We start from the raw sequence: 21,944 nt of genomic DNA, 5'->3' as shown, positions 1-21,944 counted from the left end.
CCAGCAGGAACCAGACACACTCGCCGACACTTAATTCACAATCAGCAAAAAGGTCAACACAGATACAGAGAGAAGCTGTAGTTTCCAGAGCTTACTGGCCAGTGTCAGTGGACCTGTCCTCCAAACACAATAAAGCACGAGTTATTAGTGTAGAAGTAGTACAATTAAACTCCAAAATTGTCAATCCTATATTGATGTATTGGCCAAAAACGGTCTGAGATCATATAGAACATCCCCAGACCTGGAAATGATCAGAAAATCTGAGTATTTGATGCAATTTATCAATATTCAACTGGAGCTGCATGCTTGAAGTTGTCATACAGCTATTGTCCATTTAACAACTTCCTCTAATAGTTTAGAGAAACCTTTAAGCTTTTCTATGAGCAAAATCTAAAATTATTGATATTAACGATGACAGTGGAACAAGCTGTAAATGCAATTTACTCTTCTTTTCTTAGCAAACCTTCTTTTCACATCTAGCAAGCAAACAACAGAATTAGCACTACCTTGTGATTAAATAAAATCTATAGCCTTCAGCTATTTCCCTCCCTCATCTAAAATGTCAAGCTAGTTAGTTGGCTTATGACTGAAAACAATATGGACATCAAGAGTTGTCATTTTATCCACCACAGATCTGTTCATTTGATAATGTTTTGTTATGCTTTATCTACTCCAGTGTCCTGCGACGACCTTTTAATATGATAGACTGGTGACGTAAGATAAATGACTGGTCTGAGTGAAACGGGGTGGGGAAGCCAGGATGACTTAACCACCACTTAACTACTCAGAGGAAAGACGTCTCGTAATTAATAATGTACAAAGCTGTGCATGTGAGTAGTATTTGCTGATGTCACACGCAGTGGGCTCGCTGCATGAGAAAGACACAATACTCATCCTGCCTCCTCTGTGTGGAACGCCGAAAGTGTCGCGCAAAAAGTAATGTAGCTTTTCATTGATAAATTATTAATTCCACAATAGAAATGGGCATTAATTACTTTAAATATACTGCAAAAAATATTTGTACACAATACAAGTCTGAGTTGGCTACTGCTTTGAAAACAGACTCAAATGACAAAGTAATTATTCATTAGATATTATTATGGTAATACACGTAGAAAATGCAAAACGACAAATCCAATAATGATAAAACAATTTAAAAATACATAAGAGAAAAGATATGAGATATAAAATTTAAAATCTACTTAAAAATGCCATTAAAAAGCAACTGGATGACAACTCGAATTAAGAAAAGATTTTACTTAGGCATTTATAAGACAGTTTGTATTTCGATTTCCCTGTTGCTTTTTCTTTGTTTTGTTATTAAATTTGCTTCGTCATTTAGCTCTAGCTTCTCCTTCTAAACAGAATTAATTTGATTTTTAAAAATGTAGGATCTTGATGGGTTTGAATGCGTGAGACCATGTTGCAAGTTTTTATTCCACAGCCTCAGCCGCCCTTCAGCATGGCCCTCTCTGTCCCTGACTATATATGAGCTGAATTAATCAAATGCATCCAATTGAATGTGCCCCAATGACGGAGGTGTGAGGCAGGGTCTCTCCAGTCTCAAACTGAAATCGTTTTGGTCTTGCTATCCTGGATTTGATTCACTCGCCCAACCAGCCGAGACCAGTTTGTGATGAGGTGCTGGTCTCCAACAGAGCTACAGAAGTCACATCCACACTGTTTCACCTTAGCTGAGGCACACGGCCACTACATGGAGAGAAAAGGAGTAAAAAAGACTGAGAGACTGAGAAAGAGAGGCAGATAAGAGAAAATAAGTCTTGGAGTTTCAGGCGAAAAGGTTGCCTGCCCAAAATCCAGTGCAGTCCAGCATATGAGAACAATCAAACCTTTGAAACACACACACATTCTTTGTACAGACTCTTTTTGTTGTATCTTAGTTCTTCCCTGTCTTACCTTTTTTCTCTCTACTCCTATCCTGCTGATTTGCTATAAGTCATCCAGCAGGATTTAGAGGAACAGCACCTTCATTTTATTCAACAGTAGGTAAAAGAATGAGAAGACAAAACCTTTGGTATTCTAATTACTGGGTGATCTGCATATGATCAAACCCCAATGTATGCCCTGACAGGAAGAATAAAAGTATTTTTCTCCTTTTATGCAAAAGGGCCAGGCACAGAGACACCTTGGCAAACCCTCATTATGTTTTGAAGATCCGTCTTTGCCTGAAGCACCCAACCTCTGCACCTTTTCGCTCAACCTAGCCGGAAAAGATAACGACGAGCAGCCGCAACCAGGTAGAAAGGACTGTATTTGAATGTCAACCGTCAAATATTAGAGCAGAAGCTACAAATGGCAAAGCAACTTAGTCAGAGTCGTAACGACACACATTATCTCAACATGGAGCAACTGTGATAAGGCGAATCAAAGCCAAGGGAATTTTAATCACGATATTGAGGATTAGACTTGGGAACTGAATGGCATTAATTTGAAGTTGCCTAATGCAGCCTTGAATGCAAAGTGAAAGCAATTCATAAGAGACGGGCGTGGTAGGAGGTATTTTTTAATAATCGATGCACTGCGGTATTTATGCAAATACTTGGTAATTTGTGATTTTCTGAGTGCGCGCATGTTTGGAATCTTTTTAAATCATCCCCTCAGCGTATAACTAACAGCACCCATCTATAGCTTCCAATGGCAATGAGGAAATTTGGATTGTACAAATGCTACAAAACTAAACGTCTAGCAAAGGTGTGTTCACAGTCAGTGGCCTGTAGCACATCATCGATAGGCTCAATCAACACTGATTTAAAGAGTCTCACTGATTTGAAGAGTCTCACTGAAAAAAACTGAATGAGCAATTTTCAGTTTTTTATTTTAAACAGTTGTCCATAAACGCCATTCAGGGTTGTTACAGGAGTTTGCTCGTTGCTTGCATCAGGTTGACCACATGGGCTGAGAAACATTGTTTTTCCTTGGAGGTCCGATCTTTTTTGTGTTATATGTGTGGGTGTATGTGTGTGTGAGCGCGCCAGTGGCTGATTGTGCACCATGTGTTCCCTCCCTGACCCTTGTTTTTTCTGATGCAACTCCTATGTTGATGCACTGATGAACAGGAGTTTGCAGTTTTCTCCAGAGGACTCAAACACTGGGTGCATGCTCACCTTAGTCGATAAACAATCTGAGCACCACAAAGGAACAATAGACACTGTTGTATTGTCCACCCAGCAAACACGTCCTTTTGAAATGTCAAATGAAAAAGCTGTTGCAAGGGTGCAGTGTTCTATTGATTCAAAATGGGCTCATCATTTGACCACTATGCCCAATTTATGGACTCCCATCTTTGACTAAAACGTGCTGAAGTAAAACCTGTGGATATATAAGAAATTGCAGGAAAACAACATGAAAAAATTGAAAGTCATTATTGAAGTCTATTACAAGAATTTAAGGGAACCAAGATAACTGTTTGAAAATTGCAGGGATCTATGGAGACTGAGAGAGGCTTAAAAGACACGTTTTATTTACCTCAAAATCCAGTGTTCATCAACAATGCACACGAGTAGTAAGAAATATCAGTGGAAATAAGTGGAACAGACGGGACTGGTAAAAACAAAAAGAAATGGAGAGAGAGAACATGGCACCAGTGTTCTTTCATATGTATAGTTGGTTGTATGTATATATCAGATTTATAATTATGTCTCTGCAGAGCTTGGCCCAGTGAAACCTCGCTGTATGATCAAGTCAGGACTTTTTATCCTTCGGGTAGCCTCAACCAGCCCAAGCACCATTCCTCTCATCATCTCTCCTTCTCTACATGTGTCACCCATCCACCCCGACCCACTTCATCCATCCTTCCAGTATGTGGTTTACCCCCTGAGGCCAACACATCTTTGTTCCCTCACGACTTTTTTTGAGCCCCATATTCCTTCAATTCTAGGTTTACCCATCAAGAAGGAAAATGTTTATCGGGAACACACGAGATTCCGTGCAATGATATTTGTTTAACTTAGAAAATATTGATCATTACAATGCCATTGTAGATGATGACTGTTAGAACTAGGTCAAGGAAATATTATAATCATCACACATACACAGGGTTCTCTGAGTGAAACAAGTATTCCTATGCGACCTATTCCATTGGAAATGTTACCGTCTTCCTTGCCTTGAAGCTATCACACCATTGACATCGTTTTCATTGAACTTGGCCATGGTTTGTAAAAGACCTTTACACAGAATAAAATAATTTGTATGATCCTGGGTTATTTATATGTAAGGAAAGTAATTTTCTAGTTATTTAATCATAAAACTAGCCCATCTCCTGGCTGTTTAGAAAACAGCTGGTCCCTTCTCCCTCCCAGCCTTTCCAGAAAGAGAGCGGACAGGAAGACACGATACTTGTGTGTGCATGTCATCTAGATCAATGGTAAAATAATTTCCAGTGGCAAATACTTTGTATTGCAGACATTATACAATCTGGCAGGAATATAACCTCTCAGTAATTTATTAGAGTAGTAAAGCACTACCACTGTCCAGATCATTTAATAAAATCACCAACGTGCAGATATACGAAATTACATTACCACTATTGTACTGCAATACTAATCCCATTTGGAGAGGCTGTTGTTGGAAGATGGAAGAAACAATCTGAGGAGCTTTTAACCTCGGTGGGCCTTCTGTCTGATAAGGAGGCAGTGATGGAATATTCTAGTAGTGAGTCCATTTCTCTCCCAGAGGTACAGAAATATTTGAGACGCAAGATATTATTGTTTGTCATCCTTACACTACTGAGGAATAAATAGTGTATTTCAGTGTCTAAAGTATGCCAATATTCAGAACTCCCAGGGGATGCAATGGAAAGATTATCCATCTATAAAAGTGTGTTTTCACTCATGCGTTCCATTCTAACAATTTACTGTATTATTATTTCTCAGTCAGAGCCATAGAAATCATCCCCCAAAAGTAGATGTATCGTAATTTATTATAAAGTAAGTGACCACCTCATAGATTGTCAAGGAATCAAGGGGGTTAGCTAATACCGTCTACATGTACTTTGTTGATTTAGCATATGATTATGTTCTCGAGGGTTTCCATCCCACTGGTGCAACTTGTTTGATTTTTATAGTCTTAAAAGTAAAAGTTATTCATGCTGCTGCTATTACAGTAAATCAAGCTTAGAATTCCTGTAAATGACCGTTTTTTTTTAAGTTGTTGCCGATTGCTGTGGGTGGAATATATACAGAGCAATTGTTAGCACGAACCAAAAAGTCTTGCACTAGAAACATTCAGCCTTAATCTATTATTTTTTAACATGTAACTTTCTTTCATTGCCAAAATTTGAGTAAAAGGCTGCAAACGTATGCCTGCATGTGTCTGTCTCCGTGTCCACGTGTTGTGCTGTCCTCCGTGGTGTGTTCTTCAGGCCTCAATGGCTCTGTGATGAATCCTTATGACCCAGCAGGCATCTGCCTGTATTACAGCTGGGCCAGACTAATGACCTGGACCTAGACACAGTCATAATCAGATTAATGACTGTGTTCAGGTATAAAATGACCAGAATCAATTGTGAGAAAGCGAGATGGAGGGAGACCGTAGCTAATCCATGGCTAAGGGATGATCCGACACTGTGGACAGGCACGGGGCCAAGGTCAGACACCGACCAGCCAATTCTAGGTCAGAACAAGGTACTAAGCCAGGGAGCAAGATAAATATATGCCTGCTGCTGATTCCATGGAAAATTACACTTAATGAATAGAGAGCACTGATGTTTTTGAGCGGCATATGGTGACAAAGGTCAGGGCCACTCTTTTCTGTCCCGGTCACCTCCCCAAGGATAGTTTGACTCCTGGCGTGGCTGTGAAAAAGGATAGAGATCACAGTGGGATAATTGCAGGCGCTAATATTCTAAACAACATGCTGTGAGAAAACACTGACTGCATTGCAGAGTGAATGTCAGAAAAAGACTCCCTCAATAAAATGTATGTATGAGATAGAGGAAAGTAACACACAAGAGGTAGAGTGATGAATTAAAAGGAACTTCCTGTATAGTTGGGGCATAGAAACACTTTCCAATTTGTGGTTACTATCTTTTTCCATTGTGGCAGTGTCAAGACGAGAGAGGAATACTGCAGCCTTTGTATGGGTATTTATTGTTAAACCATGTGCAACGACACAAGAGTAGAGCAACAGCATTAAAAGCCCCAGCAGCAGCCATTCTTTATCCACCCTGCCAGTGACTAATTGGGGTGGACTAAATGGTTAGAGGGGGAGTTCACACCAAAGGAGAATAAAAAAAGCTACTTGAGGGAGTAAAACCAACCAGACTGAGTCATTAACTTCCTGTTCAGGTGAATTATATGTAAGGTGCTTACCATGTGTCCCAGTAGCTAACAGATTCCCTCCACTTTGGTTTTTCAGAGGTACAGCTCAAAATTACTAGTGGTTGCCTTTCGGCGCACGCTTTGTCAAAATTAGTGAATATTGAACTTTAGTGCCATTGGTCGACAGTTTTCCTTTTTTAAATTAACTGATGAAAAAAAAGACTCAAAAGCGGGTAATTTCCCCCTCAGCTCTGTTGATAATTCAACTGAACAGGTTGGGTTTGTAAGTAACAGAGAGCTACAACCCAGCCAGAAGGCGTTGCAGCGTCCCTGGGTGTCGAGCAACTCTGCCTGTTTTCCTGTTCGGCTGTCGGAGTCCAGACACGTGATAATCCAACTCGTTCAGGCATAGGAATCTGCTGAATGTCAAGTCTATCTTTATCCTTATTGTCCCTCGTAGGTAAATGTTATGAACAGGCTTTTCATCTCACAAATACATTGACGCAACTAAACAGGTGAGTCCTTCAGAGAGGAGACCTAATCTTCCTTCAGACTGGGCTTAAGCTTTTCTTTGATTTTACAAAAGTAAACGGGAATCAGCAGCTTTTTCAGTTGCCTGAAAAATGGCAATGCTTTTGTTAACATCAACAGACTGTTACTGCTGCCTGCATGAAACAGCAATTTTACTGTTGTTGAGCATAAATACATTTAGATTCATATAAGATGCTAGATAATTAATACAAATAACAAATCAAAGGGCTCATAGATGGAAATGTGAAAGGAGCAACATGGGTAGGTGTCCATTTATCGTTCTGTGAATTATTAATTGTACATTTCAATTGTGAGAATAAATCATTAATTGTGGGATTAAAGAGCTTCCGAGTCGGGATTGCAGCATTTACACAGCAGCATTTATTTGTCATATTAGAAAGAAATTTTTTTTTCTCTCATCTTGTTCTTTTGAATAATTACATATGCAAATCAAGTTTTTCTATTGATGGCTTTGGCAACAAAAACTAATGAAGGAACAGGACATGTATTCCTACATAGCCAGAGGCAAATGCTTATACTCCCTGAGCTAATCACTCCAAAAGCTTGATACCTGTGCTGTGGCAGGGAGCTGCAAATGTTTGTTACAGTTTATAAATGTGTGTGTAGTTGTCTGTGAGCCTCAATAGTTATATAGCCTACATACTTCCAGCCAGTGCTAACCAGTTCTGTGAAAATGAAGTAGTTGACGTTCATAGTTTATTTAAAAAAATTTTGAACTAAGTTCACAGGCCTAAAAATGAACTAGTTCACATTTGTTTGTTCCTCTTTTTTTAAAATTGGTTGGTTGTGATTTAGATGACAAACTTACAATCATGTATTGGCTTCACTCATTGGATCTGTATTTAACTTGCTTTTTAGACCAGTTTTCAGTTTTTAGGAAATCCTCTTCTGTGGTATTAGCCAGTCATCAGTTAGCTGTTGGATGCCATTAAATCTAGGTTCTAAGTATCCACACGGACTGTTTCTATTCTTCTCAGGCGGGATTTGATCAACTCAAAACATAAACCGGGAATTATTGTTTTGCTGTTGTTGACTTACTGAGTGGATTAGCCTGCAACTATGTTTGAACTCAAAGCTTCCTGCGGGTCATCAGTGCCGATATGGATAGCTTAACTACAACAGGCCGCTGCTCTCATAAAATATTCAGAAGGAATCATTTGCTTCCATTGAGTGGTAGTCAAAGCTTGCAAAAAGTCCACCTAATGATCCCTTCCACACTGTAAGACTTATGAATAAAAGACACTGAGATCAATAATTTATTGACGATGTGTCATCAAGTAAGGAAACCCCTAATGAAAAAGTGAGATCAATCCAGGCTGTAGTGCAATGTATGCAAACAAAATCCATTAACTTTATATAGCCACTAATCAAAAGACTTATTATCCCGACAAAACATAAACAAAACTTCTGCACAATAAAATTGAAAACAAAGAAATCATCTTTACAATGCAGTAATTCCTCAACACCCGTATTTACAGAAGCCTTTTACACTGGGAGCTGCCTACGTTGCTCTGAAGCTGCTCTGTGTGCTGCTCTAAAGTCTTTTTGGATGGTTTAAAAAATCTATACTAAATCACAGGGGTGGTAGTACCATTAAAATACCCTAAGAGTAAAAAAACATTTTCCCTTATATATTTCTACCGAAGTGTCTTGAAATTTTCAGCATAAATACTGCCCACCAGTCAGTAATTGACTTTGCCCTTTAATAACAGCCGTGTTTTTTCCACATCTCAAATGTATAACACCCAAGTGCACATTACATGCAAATTGGCTAGAATTGCATCACAAAATATTTAAAATACTGGCATCATCACTCACTGCCTGCGACTGCTGTCTAAAGCTAAACAGTGAAGTGGTTCTGGCTGTCTGTTTCTGAAGAGCATTGAAGCTATGCGCCCATTTTCTGTCTTTGCCTGACAGCCCTGTGATGTGTACAAAGCCGCTATTCCTCAGCTGGGAAATCAGCCTTACTACAGCCCCGTCACAAACAATCAGCACTCATTACCCACTACACAACACCACATTTTACCCCATTTACCTGCAATGTCTAGGGTGTGTGCTTGTGTGTGCGCCTGTGGGCCAGTGTGTGTATCTTGGTATGCCTGGCTTATGACGATTCTGTTTGTCCACGATGAATTGAGTGCGCTCTTAGGTGAGTTGCTGTTTGCTACATAGCTTTCAGGCAGTAACTTGGTCAATGAGCTCAGCGGTCAGACAGTGTTGTTGTTATCTCGGCCCCTCTAACCTCATATTGAGTAGAACTACACTGTCAAATCCAGAGAGATGCTTTTATCTACCTGATGCGGAGCCCCAACATTGAGAACTCAACCAATTATCTCCCTTTCAGACAAAAACATGTATGCTGTGCTGCTACCCCCCCACCCCATCTCCTCTTTGAAGGACATGATGATCACAACCAATCTCGTGTCAGAGAGGAGGGCCATTCCTGGAGTTGAGTGTAATTGGTGAGGAGAGCTGTGAGCTGGTTGCTCTGTGCGTAAGGCTGGCAGAGACCCCCTTAGGGCACAACAACATGGCTGTCGGTACGTGGTGTGTAAAACAAGCCTGTCACTCGTACATTTTACAGGGAAGATAGCCCAGCCATGGAATTGGGAGAGTGAAGAAAACAAGGGAATAGGAGGCGATAAAAGGACTTGGAAAAAGAAAGAGGGATAAGACATCGCTTCATGACAATTAAACAGAAAACAGGTGTAGCCCACCACCAGGAAGCCGGGCGTAATTTGCGGAAAGCGGGGAGCTTGTGTCCCTCTGTCGCTTCGCATTGTTCATCACACATTGTTGCTGTTTTCTATGCTTACCTTGGTGCTAACAATGAGCTTGTTTTGCATATAGTCCAAATCGTTGCTTATCATTTTTGCCAAAGAAAAGCTTGTTCATGCACAAGCTTTTGTTCTCTCTTGGATGTGTGTCATCTTTAGGATTAGTCTCTTTCATCATTTTAAATAGGTCCCTTTTGGACTATTAAGCTTTTCTCAGCACAGTGTGCTTCACTGCTCATTAAAAGAGAATAACATACTCGTATGCACTGCATCAGTCAAGATATTATTTGGAAAATAGACTCTGGATGTTCACTTTTCTAAAACTTTTCCAGAAACGTTTTCTTCAAATGGGTTTTCCAGCACACCTCTGCAGCCCCTGGCAGTAGCACAGACATAGACTATGCAGGGGGAAAAACGTGTTATCTGTTTCTGCAGATTCAGGCTAACGTCACAGTTATAGAAGTTAATACTAGTGTTCTTTGTCTCTTGACAAAATGAGTATTAATGTCTTATATAGGTCTGTGTATATGCAAATATAATTTATTCCATCAAATGTCATTTTTTTTAATGTTTGACATACTGCATGGTTTAAAGCAAAAATGTCAAACTGGTCTAAAAACCAATTATCCTTAAATTTACATTTTTTGAGGCTACAGTTATAATTAAACCTGCTATATTAGGTCCAATATACATTCAGCTACAGAGCTCATTTTCAGTTACAGTAGTACAATCAGTGTGGGGAAAGTATTATCAACCTCCGCCTCAGTTAGTAGATCATTAAATATGTATGCACATTCGTCCCAGAACAAGCTACTGCAGGACCGATTCAGTTTAAAATCTGCAATGATACATCTACAGTATAATCTTGGCATTGAGTATTTACAAGTGACACAAAGTGGCAGACTAATCATGTTCCAGTCTATTTATTTCTCAGTCATCTTTGAAAAGGAAGGGAATAGCTTATCTCGGTCACATTTTTACCAAAATTACAAGGCTGCCTCGCTGTAGGACCCAACCAGTACAGCATCAGGCCATTGAGAGTGTCACAGTTGATAATGATGCTCATTTCAAGACACATGACAAAACAAAACAAAATCAGCATGTAGAAAGCCAGCCTCCGATCAAGATTGTCCAGTGCCAAATGAGCATTGCCAGTGCAGCCTTAGCAATTCAAATCACCTCTCTCCTGTGCTCTGCTTTAGGATGCGGCAGAGAGAGAAACCTTGATAATGGTTTTCATTTACCCCCTAGCCAGACTAATCACACTAGCATTGGTTCCACTCACTGCTTGGGCTGGTGCATTGGAAATACTGCAGCCCAGCACTGTAGGTGGCATTGGAGCAGGTCTATGCCCCTGTATCGTGACTATCGCCTCTGGTGCTAGTGCCAGTGTTTTTTTCGCCACACATCACGGCAGGAGAGCAGAAAATCTTGGCAAATTTGTCACAGCACAGATAAAACACTCATGCATACAGTAAATATGCAGTGAATGTACATTTAGACGTGCCAGTGCATGATAACCTGTGCAAACACCATGCATATACCATTTTCCTCACTTAAACAGATAATGTGCAGTGAGATTGCATGCACCTTGTGTATAGTTCAGCCTATAGACCTGTTTTCTTGGCTAAGCAGAGTTTGAAGGGGATAATGGAGAAATGGAAAAGTAAATGTGACAAATAAATCAAATATGAGATATTATTCTCTTTGGCTGTTAGTCAGTTTCATTGGATTTGTAGATATTTTGCAGACTCCATAGATTTTAGCTTTTTAAATTATGTGCATCATGAACCTCAGTTTCAGGCCAGTTGTATAAGCATTTTTAATTATTGTGAGTTTTTTGTTTTTTTCAGCAGTTTTCAAGCTTAGTTTTTATATGATTACTATTTTAAATTATTATTACATTTCCAACATTTGATGACAATTTGCTTCTAATGAGAGTTTGAATGTGCATGTGGGATGAATAAAAGAATTACACACAATCACACTGCAGAGAGCACATCTCTGCATATGCCATTTTATATATGTGCACCTACACAGTTGTTGAACAGTTTTACATATCTTAGTCCAGGAAGTGTCATACAGTAAATAATGTTTTGTATGTATATCTTCATTATTACTGTCAATAAATATGGTATGTGTGGTGCAGGGCTGTTAAAGACATGGTAAACTCGTGCACACTCAGCACACTTAGTGAAACGCAGCTAAACTAATCTCATTAACGTAGGCATTTATAATACAATTAATTATTAAAGATACATTCGGCAGCTTTCACAGTGTGTGAGTGGAAAGCTCTATGGATTACCAATCCCTGTTGGTTTTTCCCCCCCGCTCTCCTTAAATATGGGCATTCAACAGTCACTCAGAGAGTTCGATAAGTGTCTTGTAATGTGAGCCGACTCCTGCAAGTCACTGTTTCCTATAGCAGTTTGGTTTTATTGATAGTAAATTGATGGCCATTTAAAAATACTTTGTATAAAGTGAAATTGTCCTCTTTTTTTTTATATGGTGGCCATATTCCTGTGTGGGTGACAGAAAGCCAAGAGGCCTTGAAGCTAGAAATCTCCACCAGGCTTTTGACAATTAATCATTCAGAGCTGAAGGTTCCATTTGTGGAGATCGTGTTCATTTGCCTCATGGTTGAATAACTGAATAAGTCAACAGCAAAAATGAGAGAGAATTCGTTCTTTGCGTAGCTATTTCTCAAAATAACTCTCCCGAGGCTGAAACTGAGACAATGAGAGAAGGCGAGGCACCAGGAAAAGCCAAATGCATGCTGACACTGTGCACCGCCATACTTGCTGGGCTGTCTATGAAATAATAAAAATGGAACTCTGAGGTTATGCTTTATTCAGTGAAAGAGCCTCTTGTGTTAGTGTTGTGTTAAAAGACTAATAATAAACCCTGTCAATGTCTGTTTCTGATTCCGTCCACTCACAGTGTCTCCATAATAACTTCATGTCAAGTCCTGTGTGCTGCTGCAACAGTGAATTAAAACATAAGCAAGACAGAAAATCACGAGAAAGAGGTTGTGCAGCTTCACTTTTACATGAACATGAACCTTTATCACGACTTATCAAAGTGTGTTCACAGGTGTGTAAATCTAACAGGAAATGAGGAGATAATGTAAGAAGTAGTGCTCAAATTACCTACCTACTGACTTCCTTACACGGATCTAGAAGAATTATTTTTCCCGCCGAGACCAAATTATATGATATTTTATGTGTATGGATAGATTTTGCAGGAATTTCTAATAACTATGATGCAAGGACATAATATTTATTGTTTGCTATGATGGTTTATTATATGGTAAAATGCTGAGTGTCCATTTTAATTAGAATAATTACCAATTAACACTTTTAAGTCCCGGATCTGAGCTCCAAGCTAGATTCACTTTCTAAATGACCCTCAATAACCCCTTCTATATTTATTGTAGTTTCAGTTTCAGTGGGTAAAACTCATATTTGTTCATTTCTGAAGCGGAAAAGAAGAGAGGAGAGGGGGGCAAGAGATGGCAAAAAGCATGCGCTACAATGAAAACTGCAAAACACTACATAGATCTTATATGATATCATGAGAATTGGACATTTTGGATCATTATGAAATTGTGGTGGGACAACTTACACAATGGCGGACCGCCACAGTCTAGGTAGTTAATGGGAAACACTGTATAGATTATTATTATTGGTTTGTGCAGTATGCACATGTAGAATTAACCACTTGTTATTAGAAATATTGTATGGGTATTTTTCAATGTGTCAGAGACACTTGTGATCATTCAAATCTTGCATTAATTGGGTAATTGTTGGTTAATCGGTGTTTAACATCCTAGATCAAATGAATATTATAAATGTGCAAGTACTAACAAACTAAATAACTAACTAATTAGATAAATTACTAACTAACTTACTGAATACATAAATAGTTAAATATCTGCGAATGACTTGGAAAATCTGTGCTCGGGTGCAGCCCCTATTTGAAATGAGTGAGACATACTTCTCTGTAAATGTTTATACGTGACTGCCTGTGGCTCTATATGTTTGGGACTTCATGCATCATCTGCCCGAATGCTACTTTACTGCGCTGTCACTGATGTGCCCTGTCAGGGAGCAGCAACATGGGTCTCTGTCCTGTCACATTGTGGCGTGGCACTGTTTGATAACGAGAGAGTGCTGGAAACACTCAGCAGCCTCTGGGGTGAACAAGTGCTGCGGAGATTCAGCAATACTGCCTCAAATTAGTCTTGGACTGTGGCCTAGGCCGTCACAGCCTGATATTCTTTTTTTTTTAAAATGTTTTATACAAAAGCTTCTTCTCTACTTTTACTTTCTTTCCACACCTCTTTCCAATTAAAATGTCTCACCTCCACTTTGTCTTAAGTTTCACAAAATGAAGTACAAATATAACTACATTCAGCCAGGAAAGACTGTAGCATAGATTTGTGCTGCCTGGTTGCTCCCTCTCTCTTTTCCTGAGACTCAGACCCACAGTGAGATTGTGTCGGTTTTTATTATTATTCCCCCGGCATATGATGTTGGGGAGATATGATGATCAGTATGTTCAACTATGCATCCGTCTGTTCGTGCATATGTCTGTTTGTCATTTCATTTTCGGAGCAGAACTCGGAAACCATTTGGAGTTTTTTTCATGAAACTTTTCACAATTATGTTTATCAGGTAGTCAAGATGTGCCTTTTGATTCCTCAGTTTGAGTTTCATACAACAAACGTTTTGACTTCAGATAACTGACACCAAATGATCTGCTCCTTCAAGTTCTATGGGTTCAGAGGAGACATGTCATCCCATTCATTATATGGGCAAAGTGGCCTCGTGGCCCTGGCGCTGGAGCCAATGGGGTCCTTTGGCCGAATAATTTATCTTATTATTCTATTTTATAATTTTATAATTATCTTTAATTTCTTTGAATATTGCAGTATATTTGAGTTTAACAAAATAGTTTTATTGTTTAGTAAATTTGATAAAATACAGTTATAATGTACACATTGCATTAAGACGATATCTGATGCTTCCTGTCATGTTAAAATAATGACTTCTTTATCAAAGTGATGTATGCTGTGTGGTTGTATGTTGCTCCAGGGCGTGTGTGGGTTTGTGGCGAGTTTGTGTCCATAGCCCAAGGCCATGATTATTCGTCCCTGCCCCTGATGACTCCAGTTATGTCATCATTTCATAACACATCATATATATATATATATACTTGGAGGCTTGAGTCATGTTATTCATTTACTTTAGTCTTATACACTTTAAAAATAGTGTATCACGTTTTCTTATAACTAAAGAGCATGACACCATCTGTCCAAATTGACTTACTTTCCAAATCAGTTGATATTCCTTGCATTTCTTTCTTCTACTTACTGTCATTATTGTTGCAAGTTTCATTTGTAGTGGGTGTAAATGGCAGTACCTCATGTCCACAATACTCATGGGTTATCTATATAAAATGTATTCACTGCTGTCCAGATCTTGTTTTGCTGCCACACTATTCAGAATAGAACATTACCTTCTCTGCCTCCATGTCTTTTCTATCTTTCCTCCCCTCTCTCCTGCTGATATGCCGTGTGACAGCTAAACACTGTTGCCTGCACCCCACCGATTTTCATCAAAATTGCATGCATCACCCAATCGCTCTTCCTCTTTCTATGCACCTGTAAGGAAAAAGGCGCTTAGGGAGGAAGGAAAGGTTGGCTGGGGGGACTGTGTTGATAATGTGCCTTTTTTGGCACGTAAGGAAATATTCTCTGCCAAAGGAGCAATGTTGTAAATTAAAATTAGAGCCAGTAATGGAAATTTAATCAACCGCAGATAAAATGCGTGTGGAATTATTGACGATGGTGTATATACATATAATATGAGATGTACAGTATATTCAAGGAGAAAAGTCAACATGCCTTTTATATAAATCTGTCTAATCGCTGTACACCGTATACTTTGAAGGTCATGGATGAAGCCACGTGACATTATATGTCCCCCCCCCCCGGACAGGTCGGCTGTCCATCAAAGGACTGACGTACTCAATTAGATAAATGTCTAAATTAAATAATCTATTTAATCTTAAAACTAATTTCTACCTCTCACTGATTTTTGTACTTATATTAATATAGCTTAGAAATGATTAAAAACATATAGGCCTTGTATTTTCATTATTTGGAATGTAAATTAATTACTAACTACATTTTTTTCCATCAAGTATTCATACTCATTAAGGCGCACAAGTCTAATTTAATGTGAGGATAATAAAATGGACATTTTCGTATTAGATTCTTTGTTGTCTTTGCACTTTTCTGTTCCTTTGTGTTTTTTCCTTCAGACAATAAAGGAATTTGAATCTTAACTGATTATCTGTAATAAGTTTGCTTGTAAAGAACGATACACAATATCTTATTTAGAGTTAGCTCAAGTGTGACTCTTGCTGTGGTTAAATTGCCCATCAGTCAGACATTAACTTTTGATAGCTATAGTTAGCGCGAGAGAAACAAAAATGATTACTTTAGTTGAGTTTATAAACAGTCTCTTTATCAAAATAGACAAAATCTAGAAGTGTTATTACTTACAATAACGATGGAATTCCCTTTCCATCTTTGTACAGATCACTCAAAATATCTGTGGGTGTGGGTGTGTGGTGTGTGGAAAATATCTTCAAGCATCCCTGATTAAATCAGCATGATATCAGATTTGGTGAAAACATGTGGTGTGCTGTCGACCAACATAGAGCTTTCAGTGGGCACCTAGACACGCAGAGTGAGAATTGTGAAGGCGGCCTCATCTAGCGGATGCACTCCTGCCTCTGTGGACTGCCACTGGTTCTGTGCAGCTCCTCACTAATATCATTGAATTTGTAACACATGGCCATAGATCTCTAAGGACAAAAACAACATGATGAGTAAATGTGTTTCCTGTCCCGAGCCAAAACACTGTACATTCTAGTGTTTCATATTCAGCCAAATTGATCGTGTGTCTTCCTCACAAGCTTTTGGAGCTGCTTGGACATAATGTTCAGATACATGCCAGAGTGCACTGCTTTCAAATCAGTGATAGTTATTTGATTAGTACTGATTGTTGTTGGTCCCTGCCATTGTGATGGTGATGGATTGGTTATAACCACACTGCATTTGTTGTGTATAAATGAATGGAGTGACTGTAGGTCTCATTTATTCTGAGCATACTGTACAAAGAACAGGAAAGCTGTGTTAGCTGCAGGACGCTGTGACTCTGCTGCAGCTTCTCTGCTCTCACTTTTATTTCTTGCCAAGAAGCTCTGCTCCTGCCGGCTCCCTATTCTGTGTCTGGATCCATCCTGTGGTCTAAATTCCATGCACAAAGTTCTAGACTGAAACAAAGGCCAACGTTTAAATGCAGTGTACCACCTGTTTTTCACTAGCATTGTGCCTATAAGCTGTTAGGACATTCTCTGTCCATCTCAGGAAACAATAATAATTGAAGGATTTGGTCAGATGTCCACCTGCTGCTCTGCTCCATCCTGTCCCTTCATGTTAGAGCACAGTCTTCAAAGGTAGAGAAGGGAAACACATTTCCACTAACGGTGCCAGTTGAGCGATTTTTTTAGGTTCTGACAGAAGGTGCCTTAACAAGGGCTCTGCCCCCACTGAACCACATGACGACTCGTAGCTGCCCAGCTGAAGGGCAGGAGACCTGTTGGTTTGACCTTGTCCTGGGGCCAGACACCTGGGCAGGAGGGAGCTGAGGAGTAAGCTGCTTGGACCAGATGCTGCTGCCACGACAGCGCTGTGGAATAAATACTTTACATTAGGTAATCATCATGCAGTTTAGAGATGCATGTCAAGGGTTTCTATCTGGGACATAAGATGCTTTCAGACTCCCCAGTTCCTCTGTATTTCCCCCGGGGGGCGATGCATGTGTGAACAGAAATCACGTGATCTACGCACCCGAGTTAATACGTCACTTCCTGCCTCTGTCTGCTGAACCCAGCTGCACCCGGCTGCTCCACCTCCACCAGATTTGCTGCTGTTGTGAACGCGTCTGCGCAGAGAACCTCCCACTGTGTTGTGCATGTGTGAAAAGGAAAACTCTCGGTTGAACTGTAGCCAATACCGGATTTTACCCAGAGGTCATGTCTGAAAACGGCTATAATGTGCCACTTTTTGTACACAACCTTTTTCTACCTTATATTTATAACCTGCCAAGGATATTATAAGATTTGTTTCATATATTCCATTTATATTTAATGGAAACACCCAAGGAAGGAACAAGTGGCAATCCACCATGACGCTTTGGGCTGTGAACTGCTGTTTTGATTTTTGATTTCATTTTGACCAGTGCCAGGTTGTTTTATTTATTTTTAAGCCAGAAGATATATTTTTACACAGGGTGAGCCTGACTGAGAACTCAACGATGGGACTCTGCCACCTATCTAACTGCACATGTGCTTTTTCTGTCTATTTTACTTGAATGGGATCATGATTTATATAATGAACTGAGAAAAGAGATGAAACCAGCAATTGAGACCATGAACTCCTTAGCAAAAATGTTTGCTCTTGTTATAAATCCACTTAGAGGTCGGGTCACTTTCTTATCGATTTCAGTAGAAATTGGCCTCATTTTGAAACCAGTCGAGTCACCCTCTGCTCGACATTCAAGAGGATACAGATTGTAGGCCCTTGGCATTGGCTTCTTTTGGTCATTTGACTACTATAAGTTGACTAGATGACAACAAACCAATCGGCAGCTTTTTTCCACCACATATCCAGTCGTGTGATCAGAGAGATTGGAGAGTTCAGTGCTTTCAGGGTTGACGTAAGGTCTATAAGTTGCGAAAAAACACCCATTGGAATAGAATAGTAAAGTCGCTGAAGTGAGTCAGAGATTCTTAAGTTGACATCAGTCAGACTTTCATCTCTCCTGGAGTAAGCAGACATCTGCATTACTGTTGGAGTGAGGGCTCATATCTCATCTATCTGCCGCTGAATGCTGACACCATCATTGGCTGAGGTGGTGGAGATTAATCCGCTAGATGTGCGTGCTCGTGGGACGTGGAAGTGAAACTGGACTTGTGGTGCTCCTCCATGCGATAGAGTTGGTAAGTTGCATCCTCAGCACAGATCACAGAGATGGTCTAAAGCGAGATGGGCTCAGAAGAAGAGGAGCTCATATCTTCCTTCTCCAGGCTGGTGATATTTACCCAAACTGCTCTGTTGCAGATAGAGATCAAAGCTGAGACGTGGCCTGTGGCGGTGGTGATGCAACAGAACAGGAAATGCAGTTGACCACACATATGAGATTTTCCCTGCAGAAAGAGTGAGAGAGAGAGAGAGAGAGAGAGAGGCTTGTAGGCCAGTTGTATTTGTCGGAAGCAAATGCAAAATTTCAGTGCCCTTATCTGTAGGAGTGAGTAGGCAACCCACTGAGACTGTCGGGGGCTGGAGCCTCCGTGTAATTAAATTTCTGTTTTTCAGTCCAGCTCCAGTTACTATTTATGTTTCACAGAATACTAACAAAGACTAAATACATATATATATATATATATATACATAATGAATAATAAAAAAAGGCAACCCCAAAACCTTAAGTGAGGATCAGGATGCTTACATTTTTCATATAAGCACTACAGATGTTTTTGTGTGCCTGACCTTATATGTTAATTTGACGAAACTCTAATTATGTAAATGAGCTCCTCTTCCTGCATCTCTCAATCCTTTGGCTTTTATTTTCTTTTAATCAAAGGCAAGGGCGCACAGTGCATTGCATAGTGGACATGTCAGGTAGCACACACACTCCTTCAATATAATCTACAGGGATTTGGTGTCTGGGTGAAATGGCTTTAAACGCATGCAGATGCATGCTCAAAATTACCTAAAGCTCTGGCGTGCGGCTGAGCTCACATATTTCTGAATACAAAATCAGCTCAACCAAAACAGCCTTATTGAAACGAATAAATGTTTTTCTGAGACTGTTTGAGGTAATGCATTGTTAAGCACCTAAACTCTAATAAAAGACACTAATGAAAAATGAAAATTCTGATGAGAGTCATTCCCATAAACCTGGTTAATCAATCACAAAGAGCCTACTGCATTGATTTAGCCAAACCATTGCTAAAAAGAACACAACTTTATTATAGCCGCTGATTTCAAAGAGGTGCAAACTGAGTGACGTGAACCGCTTGCAAATCCTGTGACCGACAGATACACAACCGCCCAGTGAACACTTTACACTTTCACCTTGTACATGTGCAAACCGCTGGGATCAATACGGAGGAGCAAAGGGTTATTAGGGAGAAAATCACTGGTCCCAATCACTCATTATTGGAAAAACAGGAGCAATGGGTTGTGCTTTTACTGCCTTGTGTCAGGTCACTGAGTTGTCGATCCAGAATCCACCTCTGACACGCGGGAATGAGGTATTGGAGTGTCACTTTTATCTACTGCAATGAGCCTTTTATGCGGGTTTCAGTGTTGCTAAAGGATTCGTCTTGTGAGAGCCAGTAGGAGAGGCAAACAACCAGCTATGTTTTAGACTCAGTTTTAACGAAAGCTGCGTGCACCTCAGCAGGAATCTGACAGCTCTTGAACTACAGGGCAGAGGTTGGAACAGAGACAAATGAAGGGCTGGAGGAATACGAGGACGCTGTATTGAAGTTGTGGGCGTACATTTTTACCTGGAGAAATTGAAGTGAGCCTCCTGCTGATGATTTTGTATTGTATAAAAAAATGTGGCGTGATGCGTTTGATTATCTGCTCGGTAGTGTGAATGATGCCTCTTCAGTTATTCACGATTTCTTTGTAAGCGGTTTTATTTCCCCGCTAAGATGTAATTTGTGAAAATCTAAAGTCTTGTCCCCCTACCTCACTCTGCCTGTCTGTCTTCCTTGGCTCTTACTTCCACTCTCTCTTTTTTTCTTGTCTCTGGATGGCAATCAATAGTTATTATCCGCCGAGTGTCGCGTAGACACTACACGGAGCCCCCACTCTGAGTTGATGGTGCTTTTTCATTATAGCTGACACTAGTCTAAACAAAGCAGGCCTATTTCCCTGCCACCAGACAAACACAGTCCCCATAATGGCCCCAGATAAAAGAGAAGCAGGAGGGAAAATTGAGTTTCACATAATGGGGAATCACTAACTGGGGACCACTTCTTTTCCCACTCCATGTTCCCCCTCTTCCAACATCTCTCTTTTGAGTATTTGGCTAATACACAAAGCCACTATATGTTAATTCCTTACAACTTTCGATCGACATCCATTCATCCAACCTTTTTATCCAGTCCAATAATGATTTTGTCCGTTGGCCCATCCATCCATCCATCCATCCAACAGCCTGTCAGTGGGTAGGGGGGTGGTCTCGTTTTGTTTTGACGGGGTTGTTGTTTCATAAAATAAATAAATGATATCTGCGCAGTCGAGTGGAAAGCATAACGAATGGCAGTTGGAGGAAAGGCAATTTAGGGAAAAGTGCAGTGGCTGGCGAAGGAACAGAATGGGTTTTTACTGTGAAGTATAACCAATGCATTACAAAACACATCACCAGAGGTTTATTGAAAAAGCCAAGTACCCCCTTGCCCCCCCAACCAATGAAAATGGCCAACATTATCATGGCCTACATGGTTAGACACTGAAAGTCACTTTCAGACAGTCAGGGGAGAGGCTTGTATTGTAGCGCCACACAGAAATAGAAGCCCCAGGTGAATGACTCTGCCAGAGGTGGTCGTATTTCAATTCATTTACATGCAGGTTCAGATTCTGCAGCTTTCGTGACACATGGCATCGGGTTCACCGTGGACCGGGACATTGTGGTTTTTATTCACAGTTTGCGCCCTGTAGCTATTTACAATTTTTTTTTATTAATACACAGACATGCAACTTTCAGAAAAATATTTGCGCCCTGTAGCTATTTACAATTTTTTTTTTATTAATACACAGACATGCAACTTTCAGAAAAATATTTAGCTTTCACTGGTCAGGTGGGTGGAATTTATTAAATATCATTCAGTTAAATCTTCATGAGGGAATTAAAACATTTTACAGAAATGACATGCCTGTCTGACCACGTCAGTTATTTTGAGAATTAATCCTGATATCTTTCTAATTACAGGATTAGATACAAAAAAAAAAAATATTAGTAAAATGCACTTTTTTCCTCCAAGCCTTTAAGTGGGTTGACTGAAGTTTAACAGCACAGGATTGATATGTAGTTTAGCTCTAGCTTAGAAGTGAAGAGCAGACAAACACTTTGTCAGCAGTGTCACCGAAGACTAAATGACCATGTATCATTTTTCGCATATAAACTATTCAGATTTACAGGTTTTACGATCGCTCCGTGTGCCACACAGCAATCTGGCTAAT

Source organism: Limanda limanda, chromosome 13, assembly GCF_963576545.1.
Source record: "Limanda limanda chromosome 13, fLimLim1.1, whole genome shotgun sequence".
Taxonomy (NCBI): domain Eukaryota; kingdom Metazoa; phylum Chordata; class Actinopteri; order Pleuronectiformes; family Pleuronectidae; genus Limanda; species Limanda limanda.
This window is presented reverse-complemented; position numbering follows the sequence as displayed.